Source organism: Arachis ipaensis, chromosome B4, assembly GCF_059453495.1.
Source record: "Arachis ipaensis isolate K30076 ecotype BB chromosome B4, ASM5945349v1, whole genome shotgun sequence".
NCBI lineage: Eukaryota > Viridiplantae > Streptophyta > Magnoliopsida > Fabales > Fabaceae > Arachis > Arachis ipaensis.
The window spans coordinates 28,727,399-28,741,688 of record NC_142439.1 but is presented as its reverse complement, the minus strand read 5'-3'; the positions used below and the strand labels follow the sequence as shown (position 1 = coordinate 28,741,688).

The window sequence follows — 14,290 nt, the reverse complement described above, 5'->3', positions numbered from 1 at the left end:
GTTGAGACTCTCCAACACCAAACTTAGAGTTTGGATATGGGAGTTCAACACCAAACTTAGAGTTTGGTTGTGGCCTCCCAACACCAAACTTAAAGTTTGACTGTGGGGGCTCTGGTTGACTCTGCTTTGAGAGAAGCTTTTTCTGCTTCCTCTCCATGGTTGTAGAGGGAGATCCTTGAGTTTTGAATACAAGGGAGTTCTCATTCCATTGAAGGACTATTTCACCTCTGTCAACATCAATCACAGCTCTTGCTGTGGCCAGGAAAGGTCTTCCTAGGATGATGGATTCATCCTCTTCCTTTCCAGTATCCAGGACTATGAAATCAGTAGGTATGTAAAGGCCCTCAACCTTTACTAATACATCTTCTACTTGTCCATAAGCCTGTCTTCTTGAGCTGTCTGCCATCTCTAGTGAGATTTTAGCAGCTTGCACCCCATAGATTCCCAGTTTCTCTATTACAGAGAGGGGCATGAGGTTTATTCCTGAACCAAGGTCACACAGAGCCTTAAAGAGCATGGTGCCTATGGTACAGGGTATTATGAACTTTCCAGGATCCTGTCTCTTCTGAGGCAATGTCAGTTGATCCAGATCACTTAGTTCATTGATGAACAAGGGAGGTTCAACTTCCCAAGCATCAATGCCAAACAATTTGGCATTCAGCTCCATGATTGCACCAAGAAACTTGGCAGTTTGCTCTTCAGTAACATCCTCATTCTCTTCAGAAGAGGAATACTCATCAGAGCTCATGAAGGGTATAAGGAGGTTCAATGGAATCTCTATGGTCTCTAGATGAGCCTTAGAGTCCTTTGGTTCCTCAGAGGGAAGCTCCTTATTGACCACTGGACGTCCCAGGAGGTCCTCCTCCTTGGGATTCACGTCCTCTCCTCTCCTCAGAGGTTCAGCCATGGCGCTTATGTCAATGGCCTTGCACTCTCCTTTTGGGTTCTCTTCTGTATTGCTTGGGAGAGTACTAGGAGGGATTTCAGTGATCCTTTTACTCAGCTGGCCCACTTGTGCTTCCAGATTTCTAATGGAAGACCTTGTTTCATTCATGAAACTTACAGTGGCCTTAGATAGATCAGAGACTAGATTTGCTAAATTAGAAGCATTTTGTTCAGAGTTCTCTGTCTGATGCTGAGTTGATGATGGAAAAGGCTTGCTATTGCTAAACCTGTTTCTTCCACCATTATTAAAGCCTTGTTGAGGCTTTTGATCCTTCCATGAGAAATTTGGATGATTTCTCCATGTTGAGTTATAGGTGTTTCCATAAGGTTCACCTAAGTAATTTACCTCTGCTATTGCAGGGTTCTCAGGATCATAGGCTTCTTCTTCAGAAGATGCCTCTTGAGTACTGTTGGATGCAGCTTGTATTCCATGCAGACTCTGAGAGATCATATTGACTTGCTGAGTCAATATTTTATTCTGAGCCAATATGGCATTCAGAGTATCAACTTCAAGAACTCCCTTCTTCATAGGCGTCCCATTACTCACAGGATTCCTTTCAGAAGTGTACATGAACTGGTTATTAGCAACCATGTCAATGAGTTCTTGAGCTTCTGCAGGCGTTTTCTTTAGGTGAATGGATCCACCTGCAGAGGTGTCCAGTGACATCTTTGATAGCTCAGATAAACCATCATAGAATATATCCAGGATGGTCCATTCTGAAAGCATGTCAGAAGGACACTTTTTGGTCAACTGTTTGTATCTTTCCCAAGCTTCATAGAGGGATTCACCTTCTTTCTGTCTGAAGGTTTGAACATCAGCTCTAAGCTTGCTCAGCTTTTGAGGAGGAAAGTACTTGGCTAAGAAAGCCGTGACCAGCTTATCCCAAGAGTTTAGGCTGTCTTTAGGTTGAGAATCCAACCATAATCTAGCTCTGTCTCTTACAGCAAAAGGGAAAAGCATGAGCCTGTAGACTTCAGGATCTACTCCATTAGTCTTAACAGTATCACATATCTGCAAGAATTCAGTTAAGAACTGAAAAGGATCTTCAGATGGAAGTCCATGAAACTTGCAGTTCTGCTGCATCAGAGAAACTAATTGAGGTTTCAGCTCAAAGTTGTTTGCTCCAATGGCAGGAATGGAGATGCTTCTTCCATGTAAATTGGAATTAGGTGCAGTAAAGTCACTAAGCATCTTCCTTACATTATTATTATTTTCGGCTGCCATCTCCTCTTCCTGTTCAAAAATTTCTGAAAGGTTTTCTCTGGATTGTTGTATTTTAGCTTCTCTTAATTTTCTCTTCAGAGTCCTTTCAGGTTCTGGATCTGCTTCCACAAGAATGTTCTTATCCTTGCTCCTGCTCATATGACAAGGAAGAATGGACAGGAAAATGATAATAATAATAGAGATCCTTTATACCACCGTATAGGGATCCCTGTGTGAGTGGAAGAAAAGAGGGGAGATAAAGAATGTAATATAAAGGAAGAAACACAACTGTGAGAATGGAAGAGATGTGAGATGAGATGTTAGGATATGAATGAATAAATAGAATAGGATGGGGGAGGTATAATTTTTGAAAATTATTTTTGAAAAGGAGTTAGTGATTTTTGAAAATAGTTTTTGAAAATTGTTAGTATTTTTTTTCGAAAATTTTTTTTGAAATAAAAATAAAAATAAAATAATTAGTTAATTAAAAAGAAATTTTTGAAAAAGGGGGAGATATTTTCGAAAAATGAGAGAGAGAGTTAGTTAGGTGGTTTTGAAAAAGTTAAGAAACAAACAAAAAGTTAGTTAGTTAGTTGAAACAAATTTTTGAAAAGATAAGAGGTTAGGAAGTTAGAAAAGATATTTTGAAAAGATATTTTTTTGAAAAAGATAAGATAAGAAGATATTTTTGGAAAGATATGATTGAAATTAGTTTTGAAAAAGATTTGATTTTTAAAATCTCAATTAATGACTTGATTCATAAGAAATCACAAGATATGATTCTAGAACTTAAAGTTTGAATCTTTCTTAACAAGCAAGTAACAAACTTCAAATTTTTGAATCAAAACATTAATTGATTATGTTATTTTCGAAAATTTGGTATAAAAATAAGAAAAAGATTTTTGAAAAATATTTTTTTGAAATTTTCGAAAATAACTAATAATTTTGAAAAAGATTTGATTTTTGAAAAAGATTTTGAAAAAGATAAGATTTTCAAATTGAAAATTTGATTTGACTCATGAGAAACAACTTGATTTTTAAAATTTTTTGAAAAAGTCAACTCAATTTTCGAATTTGATGAGAGAAAAAAAGGGAAAGATATTTTTTTGATTTTTGAAATTTTTATGAAAAACATGAAAATTATGCAATGCATGAAATTTTTAGATCAAAACATGTGATGCATGCAAGAATGCTATGAATGTCAAGATGAACACCAAGAACACTTTGAATGTCATGATGAACATCAAGAACATATTTTTGAAAAATTTTTAATGCAAAGAAAACATGCAAGACACCAAACTTAGAATTCTTTAATGCTTACGCACTAAGAATTCAAGAATGCATATGATAAACATGAAAAGACACAAAACAAAAAATCATCAAGATCAAACAAGAAGACTTACCAAGAACAACTTGAAGATCATGAAGAACACTATGAATGCATGAAATTTTCGAAATATGCAAGATGTACATGCAAGTGACACCAAACTTATAATGTGACTCAAGACTCAAACAAGAAACAGAAAAATATTTTTGATTTTTATGATTTTCTAATTTTTTTTTTGTATTTTTTTTCGAAAATTATATGAAAAAGAAAAAATAAGGATTCCAAAATTTTTAACATGAATTCCAGGAATCTTGCATTCTTAGTCTAAAGCTTCAGTCCAGGAATTAGACATGGCTCACTAGCCAGCCAAGCTTTCAATGAAAGCTCCGGTCCAAAACACTAGACATGGCAAATGGCCAGCCAAGCTTCAGCATTTAATTCAGACATGACACGCCTAACATACCCTACAGTCGTGTAAGAGCTGATGGTTGGAAGCCTCAGTCCAAAAGAATTTAGACATGGCTTTACAGCCAGCCAGGCTTCACATGCTTCATGAAACACTAGAATTCATTCTTAAAAATTTTGAATAAAATTTTTGAAAACATTTTTATTTATTTTTTTCGAAAACAGATGATAGATTTTTGAAAACATTTTTGAAAAATTTTTGAAAATAAAATAAAAAGAAAATTACCTAATCTGAGCAACAAGATGAGCCGTCAGTTGTCCAAACTCAAACAATCCCCGGCAACGGCGCCAAAAACTTGGTGCACGAAATTGTGATGTCCAGGCTCGAGCAATCCCTGGTAATGGCTCCAAAGCTTGGTGCTTTGATCTTAATTCATAATTGTCACAACTTCGATACAACTAACCAGCAAGTGCACTGGGTCGTCCAAGTAATACCTTACGTGAGTAAGGGTCGAATCCCACGGAGATTGTTGGTATGAAGCAAGCTATGGTCACCTTGCAAATCTCAGTCAGGCGGATTTAAACATGATACTTTATTAGATTAAAATAAACAATAAAAGGGATAGAGATATTTATGTAGATTCATTGGCAGGAATTTCAGATAAGCGAATGGAGATGCTTTTCGTTCCTCTGAACCTCTGCTTTCCTGCTATCTTCATCCAATCAGTCTTACTCCTTTCCATGGCTGGCTGTATGCAAGGGCATCACCGTTGTCAGTGGCTACATCCCCTCCTCTCAGTGAATCATATGCTCACGCACCCTGTCACGGCACGGCTATTCATCTGTCGGTTCTCGATCATGTTGGAATAGGATTCACCCTCCTTTTGCGTCTGTCACTAACGCCCAACAATCGCGAGTTTGAAGCTCGTCACAGTCATTCAATCATTGAATCCTACTCAGAATACCACAGACAAGGTTTAGACCTTCCGGATTCTCTTGAATGCCGCCATCATTCTAGCTTACGCCACGAAGATTCTGGTTAGGAGGTCTAAGAGATATTCATTCTAGCGTAATTCATGTAGAACAGAAGTGTTTGTCAGGCACGCGTTCATAAGGGAGAAGGATGATGAGCGTCACACATAATCATCACCTTCATCACGTTCTTGGGTGCGAATAGATATCTTAGAAGCGAAATAAGAAGAATTGAATAGAAAACAGTAGTACTTTGCATTAATCTTTGAGGAACAGCAGAGCTCCACACCTTAATCTATGGAGTGTAGAAACTCTACCGTATGAAAATACATAAGTGAAGGTCCAGGCATGGCCGAGATGGCCAGCCCCCTAAAACGTGATCCTAAGATCCTAAGATGATCAAAAGATGCCTAATACAATAGTAAAAGGTCCTATTTATAATAAACTAGTCACTAGGGTTTACATGAGTAATTAATTGATGCATAAATCCACTTCCGGGCCCACTTGGTGTGTGTTTGGGCTGAGCTTAAGTGTAGCACGTACAGAGGCCATTTGTGGAGTTGAACGCCAGTTTTTGTGCCAGTTTGGGCGTTCAACTCTGGTTTTGGATCCTTTTCTGGCGCTGGACTCCAGATTTGGGCAGAAGGCTGGCGTTGAACGCCAGTTTACGTCATCAATTCTTGGCCAAAGTATGGACTATTATATATTGCTGGAAAGCCCTGGATGTCTACTTTCCAACGCAATTGGAAGCGCGCCATTTCAAGTTTTGTAGCTCCAGAAAATCCACTTTGAGTGCAGGGAGGTCAGAATCCAACAGCATCAACAGTCCTTTTTCAACCTCTGAATCTGATTTCTGCTCAAGTCCCTCAATTTCAGCCAGAAAATACCTGAAATCACAGAAAAACACACAAACTCATAGTAAAGTCCAGAAATGTGAATTTAACATAAAAACTAAGGAAAACATCCCTAAAAGTAACTAGATCCTACTAAAAACATACTAAAAACAATGTCAAAAAGCGTATAAATTATCCGCTCATCAGCAGGTAGTTCCCAAGAAAGGAGGGATGACAGTGATCAAGAATGAAGAGAATGAGCTTATTCCTACAAGAACAATCACAGGATGGAGAATGTGTATAAACTACAGGAAGCTCAACATTGCTACTAGGAAGGATCACTTCCCCATTCCTTTCATTGATCAGATGCTTGAGAGGTTAGCTGGTCATGCATTTTATTGCTTTCTAGATGGCTATTCTGGATATAACCAAATTGCAGTGGACCCTCAAGATCAAGAGAAGACAGCATTCACATGCCCCTTTGGAGTATTTGCCTACAGAAGAATGCCTTTTGGACTTTGCAATGCTCCGGCAACTTTTCAGAGGTGTATGCTTTCAATTTTTTCTAATATGGTTGAAAAGTTCATTGAGGTATTTATGGATGACTTTTCCGTCTTTGGTAATTCTTTTGAATCCTGCCTTAAGCATTTATCTCTTGTCTTAAAACGGTGTCAAGAATCAAACCTTGTTTTAAATTGGGAAAAATGTCACTTTATGGTTACAGAAGGTATTGTTCTTGGACACCGAATTTCAAGTAAGGGAATTGAGGTTGATAGAGCAAAGGTGGAGGTAATTGAAAAATTACCACCACCAACTAATTTTAAGGCAGTCAGGAGTTTCTTGGGTCATGCAGGATTTTATAGAAGATTTATAAAGGATTTTTCTAAAATTGCTAAACCTTTAAGCAACCTGTTAGTTGCTGATGTTCCTTTTGTCTTTAATTCTGATTGTCTGCATGCTTTTGAAACTCTGAAAGCAAACCTTACATCTGCTCCCATTATAGCTCCCCTGACTGGGATTTACCATTTGAGTTGATGTGTGATGCCAGCGACTTTGCTATAGGAGCTGTTTTAGGACAGAGGCATGGTAAGCTTGTACATGTCATTTACTATGCCAGTCGTGTGTTAAATGATGCCCAAAAGAATTACACAACTACAGAAAAGGAATTATTAGCTGTTGTGTATGCTATTGATAAGTTTAGGTCCTATTTACTTGGTTCTAAGGTTATTGTTTATACTGATCATGCTGCTTTGAAGTACCTTCTAACCAAACAGGATTCGAAACCAAGATTAATCAGATGGGTGCTACTCCTTCAGGAGTTTGATATTGAGATAAAAGACAGAAAAGGGTCAGAAAATCAAGTAGCTGACCATCTCTCCAGAATTGAGCATGAAGCAGGAGTACAACCACCCACAGCTATGACTGAGACGTTTCCAGATGAGTAATTGTTCCTCATTCAGCAGGCTCCATGGTTTGCAGACATTGCAAATTATAAGGCCATGAATTTTATTCCAAGGGAGTACAGCAGGCAACAAGTAAAGAAGCTATTGACTGATGCCAAGTATTACATTTGGGAGGAACCATACCTCTTTAAAAGGTGTTCATATGGCATAATCCGAAGATGCGTCCCAGATGAAGAAAAACAGCAGATTCTTTGGCACTGTCATGGTTCTGATTATGGAGGCCACTTTGGTGGTGAAAGGACAGCTACAAAGGTCCTTCAGAGCGGGTTTTACTGGCCAACTCTTTTCAGAGACTCAAGAGCATTTGTGAAGCACTGTGACAGATGTGAAAAAGCCACAAATCTCCCTGCCAACCATGAAATGCCACAGCAGGGGATTCTTGAAGTTTAGTTGTTTGATGTGTGGGGTATTGATTTCATGGGACCTTTTCCACCCTCACATTCAAACAACTACATTCTAGTGGCAGTTGATTATGTGTCCAAGTGGGTGGAAGCGGTGGCTCTACCCACCAATGATGCCAAGGTGGTAATGAGCTTTCTTCAGAGGTATATCTTTAGCCGGTTTGGTGTCCCAAGGACACTCATTAGTAATGGAGGAAGTCACTTCTGTAACAGACAGCTGGATTCTCTTCTGCAAAGATATGGAGTCCGTCATAAGGTGGCAACCCCTATCACCCTCAGACAAGTGGACAGGTTGAAGTTTCCAACAGGGAACTCAAGAGGATTCTAGAGAAGACCGTCAGTGTTTCAAGAAAGGACTGGTCTAGGAAGCTTGATGATACTCTCTGGGCATACCAGACAGCGTACAAAACTCCAATTGGCATGTCCCCATATCAGTTAGTCTATGGCAAAGCCTGTCACTTGCCAGTTGAGCTCGAGCACAAGGCTTACTGGGCAATCATGTATCTGAATCTTGATTCAGAAGCTGCAGGAATTAAGCGAATGCTTCAGTTGAATGAGCTTGATGAATTCAGATATTTAGCTTATGAGAATGCCAAGCTCTATAAGGAGAGAACCAAGCTACTGCATGACAAGAAGATTGCCATCAGAATCTTTGAGCCAGGACAGAGAGTGCTTCTATATAATTCAAGGCTCAAATTTTTTCTCGGGAAGCTGAAATCCCGGTGGTCAGGACCGTTTATGGTTACCAGAGCTTCACTATATGGTCATGTGGAAATACAGGAAGAGAATTCTAACAGAAAATTTATAGTGAATGGTCAGAGGCTGAAGCACTATCTTGGAGGCGAGATTGATCGCCAGAGGTCCACTCATCTGCTGAACTAGCAGAACTGACCGTCAAGCTAGTGACGTTAAAGAAGCGCTTGTCGGAAGGCAACCCGATAATTTCGTATCCTTAGCTATTTTTTGTACTAGTAGTTTTTCTTCCTTATTTTATTTTTACTAAGATTTTACTATTTTTTAGATCATGCAGCTATCTTAGAACAGGAGCCAGAAAAAAAAATGAGCACACGACGCGCAAGCGTCGCTGACGCGTACGCGTCATGTGTGTGCATGTGAAAAATTAAATTGGACAGAGAGTTGAGCAGGAGTGGGGCTGGAACCATGCTGGGAGCATATGTCGCATCACGCGTACGCATCCCTGACACGTGCGCGTCATTTGCGCAAATGGCCACCCACGCGTGCGCGTCCCTGACGCGTACGCGTGACCTAGAAAAATCGACGTAAATGGGTGCATGGCCAAAAGTTGTGATGGTGTGGGGCTGGAGTGGTGCTGGGAGCACAAGTCCCATCACGCGGACGCGTCCCTGACGCGTGCGCGTCCTTTCCCTAATTGGCCATCCACGCGTCATGTGACGCGCACGTGTCGTATGAAAATATTGAATTCCAAGCCACGCGAACATAGAGTTGTGCGTGCACGCAGTTGGCTTCGCGCGTATCGCACAAAATCAAGGGCACGCGGACGCGTGCCTGACGCTCACGCGTCATTAAGGAAATTTTGCACCCCACGCGTACGCGTGTTGTACGCGTACGCGTCGCCTGTGCCGCACAATTACACTAGTTCTCCACCCAATTTTAATTTTCTTTTCTCTCTCCCAATCCTAATTCTCGCTTGTTCTTTTATCCTTTTATTCTTCTTTCATCTTACTATTATTTTTTATTATTTTATTTTCAGTTCTTCTTTGCTTGAGGACAAGAAAACATTTAAAGTTTGGTGTTGTCGCTTCGCTGATGTTTTTTTTTTTAAAAAAGAAAAAAAAAGCACAAAATGGAGATGAATGCTCTTCATGGAGGAATGAGATGGCTACTAACATAACTGAGGTGGTTGAGTTCCTTTCATTCTATTTCTCTTCCATTCTTATTTTGTTGTTTTTTGTTTTCTGCTGTTTTGCCTGCATGATCATTAGTACTTTCAGTTATTAGAATTAGTTTTATTCTGTTATTTGTCTCATGTACCGCTCACTGAACTTGAATCTAAAAAGAAAAAGAAAAAAAAGAAGTGATATATTGCATGAGAAATTGAGTTTATATTGAAGAGTAGTCTTATTCACTTACATGTGGTGGTATTTTCTGTAACTCTGAATGCATGACATGAACAGTGCATATTTAAATTTGAATCAAAGAATGTTGATGTACTAGGAACAGGAATTTAGAGAATTATTATGACTTCTCTGAAATACGTAAAAGTTTAATCCTTGAAGCAAAAGAAATAGCAAAAAAAAAAAAAAAAAAAAGAAGAAGGAAGGTCCAAGGCTTTGAGCATCAATGACTAGGGAGGTCAGACATGATAAAAAGCTCAAAGAGTTGTTTCCCTAGTTACATGCTTGTGGTGTTCTTGTGTCAAGTAAGTAATCCTTGAGACAAAACATTTAGATTCGAGATCAACTGCAATTAGAAGAGTATGCCAAAGGCTTTGAGCACCACTGTCTGGGAGTAGCTGAAAGAAAAATCAGAACTTCAAAAGAGTTCCCGAGTTAAGTGCTTGTGGTGTTTCTGTGTCAAGTAAAACTTGAGACAAAACATTTCAAGTCACGGCTAGGCTCAAGGTGCAAAGCACCAAAGAAAAGAAAAATAGCTGTGTTCAAGGGTTAAATTGAGTTACAAAAAGATCAGAGAATTCATAATATTATCCGGATTCTAATTCCGAATGACAGTAACATTCTTCTGATTCAAAGAAGAGTGAGATGCCAAAACTATTCAGAATTACAGTTGTAAACCCCACTATAAGAAGAGACATGAGCTTAATTGAACTCTCATTCTCATGCAAATTCACATTCTAAGCCTATATTATTTTGGTTGCTTGAGGACAAGCAACAATTCAAGTTTGGTGTTATGATGCGTGAGCATCTTTCCTATCTTTTCCTAGTGAATTTGCATGTAATTTGTTAAGTTTTATCAAGAATTAATTATCTTTTAGCCAATATGGATGCTACTTTGAGTCTTATGCATTTTTGTTTATTTTAGGTAGCATTCGGATGGATTTGATGGAGTTTCTGCAGAGAAAGAGAAGAAACCAAGGAGCTGACCAGTGAGGAGCGACGCGTGCGCGTGCCTGACGCGTGCGTGATTTGGAGCTATTCATGGCGACGCGTGTGCGTGCTTGACGCGTATGCGTGAAAAGCAAAGTTGCTCAGCGACGCGTGCGCGTACCTGACACGTATGCGTGACACACGAAAAAGGCCATCGACGCGTACGCGTGACTGACGCGTACACGTGACATGCGCGACATTTAGAAAATGCAGAAAATGCTGGGGGCGATTTCAGGCCGAGTTTTGACCCAGTTTTCGGCCCAGAAACACATATTAGAGCCAGGGGATAGTAGAGACTCAAGGGGGATTCACACAAGAATGATTATGCCCACTCCAAGTTAGGCGTGGACCCTACGAAGCAAGTGGTCCCCATCCATCAATTGAAGACATGCTGATTGCTTTAATTAATTTTGATTTAAACTTTATTTTTAATTCAAAAATAGGAAAAGATATTATTTAAGTTTTAGAAGATAGATTTTAAATTTATTAGGATTAGATATAAAAGTGGATGGGAATTAGTTAACTTTTCATTCCATCTCAACTGAACATTATTCCATTCCAATTTACAATCCTTATTTTACTCTGAACCATGAGCAACTAAACCTCCATTGTTAAGGTTAGGAGCTCTGTCTATTTGTATGGATTGATTTTATTACTTTTTCTATTTTAATTTATGTATGGATTTATAATTTAAGAATTGTTTTCGCTCTTTATCTTATGAATTTGGGTGGAATGGAAGTATGACCCTCTTTCTATTTGAGTTCTTGTATAACTTGGAAAAGCTCTTTACTTGAACAACAGCTTGAAAACATATTCTCCTAAATTTTAATTATCTGGATTTAATGGGATACGTGACATATAATCCTTTTATTTTTTAGTTAATTAGAGTTTTTGTGGCATATAAACTGGAATTTGATCATCACCCTCTAATTAGGAATTAATTGACCAAGGAATTGGCTGTTGATGAATTTTAGGGGAGACTAGAAAGGTCTAAGGAATTAGGGTCTAGTCACATATAGTTTGCCATAAATAAAATCCTGCATGATTAAAATAGTTAGTAAGAAAAGTTAATCCGAAAAAATAAATAAATCTAAAAGCTTAACTGCCTTATCCATACTTTACTCCCAATTTATTTACTTTACTATTTTACTTTCTGTACGATTGTTTAATGCTCGTTGAATACTCAAATACTCTTTCCCGTTTGTCTAACTAAGCCAATTAATCAATCATTGTTGCTTAGTCCTTCAATCCTCGTGGGATCGACCCTCACTCACCTGAGGTATTGATGAGCGGATAATTTATACCATTTTTGGCATTGTTTTTAGGTAGTTTTTAGTATATTTTAGTTACTTTCTATTATATTTTTATTAGTTTTTATTCAAAAATCATATTTCTGGGATTTACTATGAGTTTATGTATTTTTCTATAATTTCAGGTATTTTCTAGCTGAAAATGAGGTACCTGAGCAAAAATCTGATTCAGAGGCTGAGAAAGGACTGCAGATGTTGTTGGATTCTGACCCTCCTCCACTCGAAATAGATTTTCTGGAGCTACAGAAGCCCAATTGGTGCGCTCTCAATTGCGTTGGAAAGTAAACATCTTGGGCTTACCAGCAATATATAATAGTCCATACTTTGCTCGAGATTTGATGGCCAAAACTGGCATTAAAAGCCAGCCAAAAACTTTCTAGCGTAAAACGCCAGAACTGGCATACTTTTCGGCGTTAAACGCCCATTTTGGCACCCAAGTTTGCGTTTAACTCCAATATGAGGCATATTCACGTGGAAGCTTGAAAGCTCAGCCCAAACACTCACCAACTGTGCCCCGGAAGTGGAATTTTGCACTATCTACACCTAGTTACTCATTTTCTGTAACCCTAAGTTACTAGTTTAGTATAAAAACTACTTTTAGAGATTCATTTAGGACCTCATGACATTTTTTACACTTCATATTGTATCTTTTACAGCATGAGTTTCTAAACCCCATAGGTGGGGGTGAGGAGCTCTGCTGTGTTTCAATGGATTAATGCAATTACTTCTCTTTTCTATTCAATCACGCTTGATTCTGTTCTAAGATACTCACTCGTACTTCAATATAAAGAATATGATGATTCGTGACACTCATCATTATCCTCAACCTATGAGCGCGTGCCTGACAACCACTCCTGTTCTATCTGAGCTCAACGTAGTCATTGGGCGATAGCTTGAGTGCGTATCTCTTGGGTTTCTAATCCACGGATCGAGTTCGGAGGTTAGAACCTTCGTGGTATAGGCTAGAACAAATTGGCAGCATTCCTGGGATCCAAAAAGTCTAAACTTTGTCTGTGGTATTCCGAGTAGGATCCAGGAAGGGATGACTATGACGAGCTTCAAACCTACGAATGTTGGGCGCAGTGACAGTGTGCAAAAGGACAAGGGTCCTATTCCGACGCTAGTGGGAACCGACAGATGATTAGCCGTGCGGTAGCTATACATGGTATTTTTCATCCAAGACGAGAAATCCGACAGTTGATTAGCCGTGCAGAGATCGTGCTTGGTATTTTTCATCCGAGAGGATCATACAGCTTGCCATTGAAGGAAGCCATGCGTGTTTGGAGAAGAAGACAGTAAGAAAGCAGAGATTCAGACGACAGAGCATCTGCGGAACCTCAGCCTGTTTCTCATTATTGAATCACAAGTACTATTTATTTCATGTTATTTATTTTTCATAAATACAATCACTCTTATCATTAATCTCCTGACTAAGATTTACAAAATAAACATAGCTTGCTTCAAGCCGACAATCTCCGTGGTATCGACCCTTACTCACGTAAGGTATTACTTGGACGACACAGTGTACTTGCTGGTTAGTTGTGCGGAGTTGTGAAAAGTGTAATCACAATTTCGTGCACCAAGTTTTTGGCGACGTTGCCGGGGATTGTTCAAGTTTGGACAACTGACTGTTTATTTTATTGCTTAGATTAGGAAAAAATTTATATTTTTGATTTAGAGTCACTAAAATTGCGTCTTCTATTATTGTTTTTGGTTAAAATTTTAAAATCCTTGTTTTTTTTTCTAGATTTTTTCGAAATTTTCTATATAAATAAAAAAAAAAGAGAAAATTTTCATTTTACAATCCACGTCACTTCCCTTTCTCCATCATGGACCTAAGTGGAAATGAACAGTCCAGAAGGACTTTGGGGTCATATGCTAACCCCACTACTGCTTCATATAGGAGTAGTATCTGTATACCCCCATCAGAGTCAGCCATTTTGAGCTAAACCCTCAGCTCATTATCATGGTGCAGCAAAATTGCCAGTATTATGGTCTTCCTCAGGAAGAACCTACTGAGTTTCTAGCACAGTTCTTACAAATTGCTAACATAGTACGTGATAAGGAAGTGGATCAGGATGTCTACAGATTATTACTGTTTCCATTTGCTGTAAAAGATCAAGCTAAGAGGTGGTTAAATAACCAACCCACAGCAAGCATAAAAACATGGAAACAATTATCAAACAAATTTCTAAATCAATATTTACCTCCAAAAAGGATGACACAGCTAAGGTTGGACATCCAAGGCTTTAAACAAGAGGATAATGAATCTCTTTATAATGCCTGGGAGAGGTATAGAGGGATGCTAAGGAAATGCCCCTCTGAAATGTTTTCAGAATAGATG

At 38.7% G+C, this 14,290-nt stretch overlaps 1 non-coding gene across 1 annotated transcript; it reads left to right on the top strand.

Moving 5' to 3' along the window:
* The first annotated feature begins 1,666 nt into the window (after positions 1–1,666).
* Positions 1,667–1,774, top strand: LOC148567035 (small nucleolar RNA R71). Its single transcript, XR_015881783.1, has one exon. It is a non-coding gene; the product is annotated as a small nucleolar RNA R71 (small nucleolar RNA).
* Positions 1,775–14,290: the final 12,516 nt, after the last annotated feature.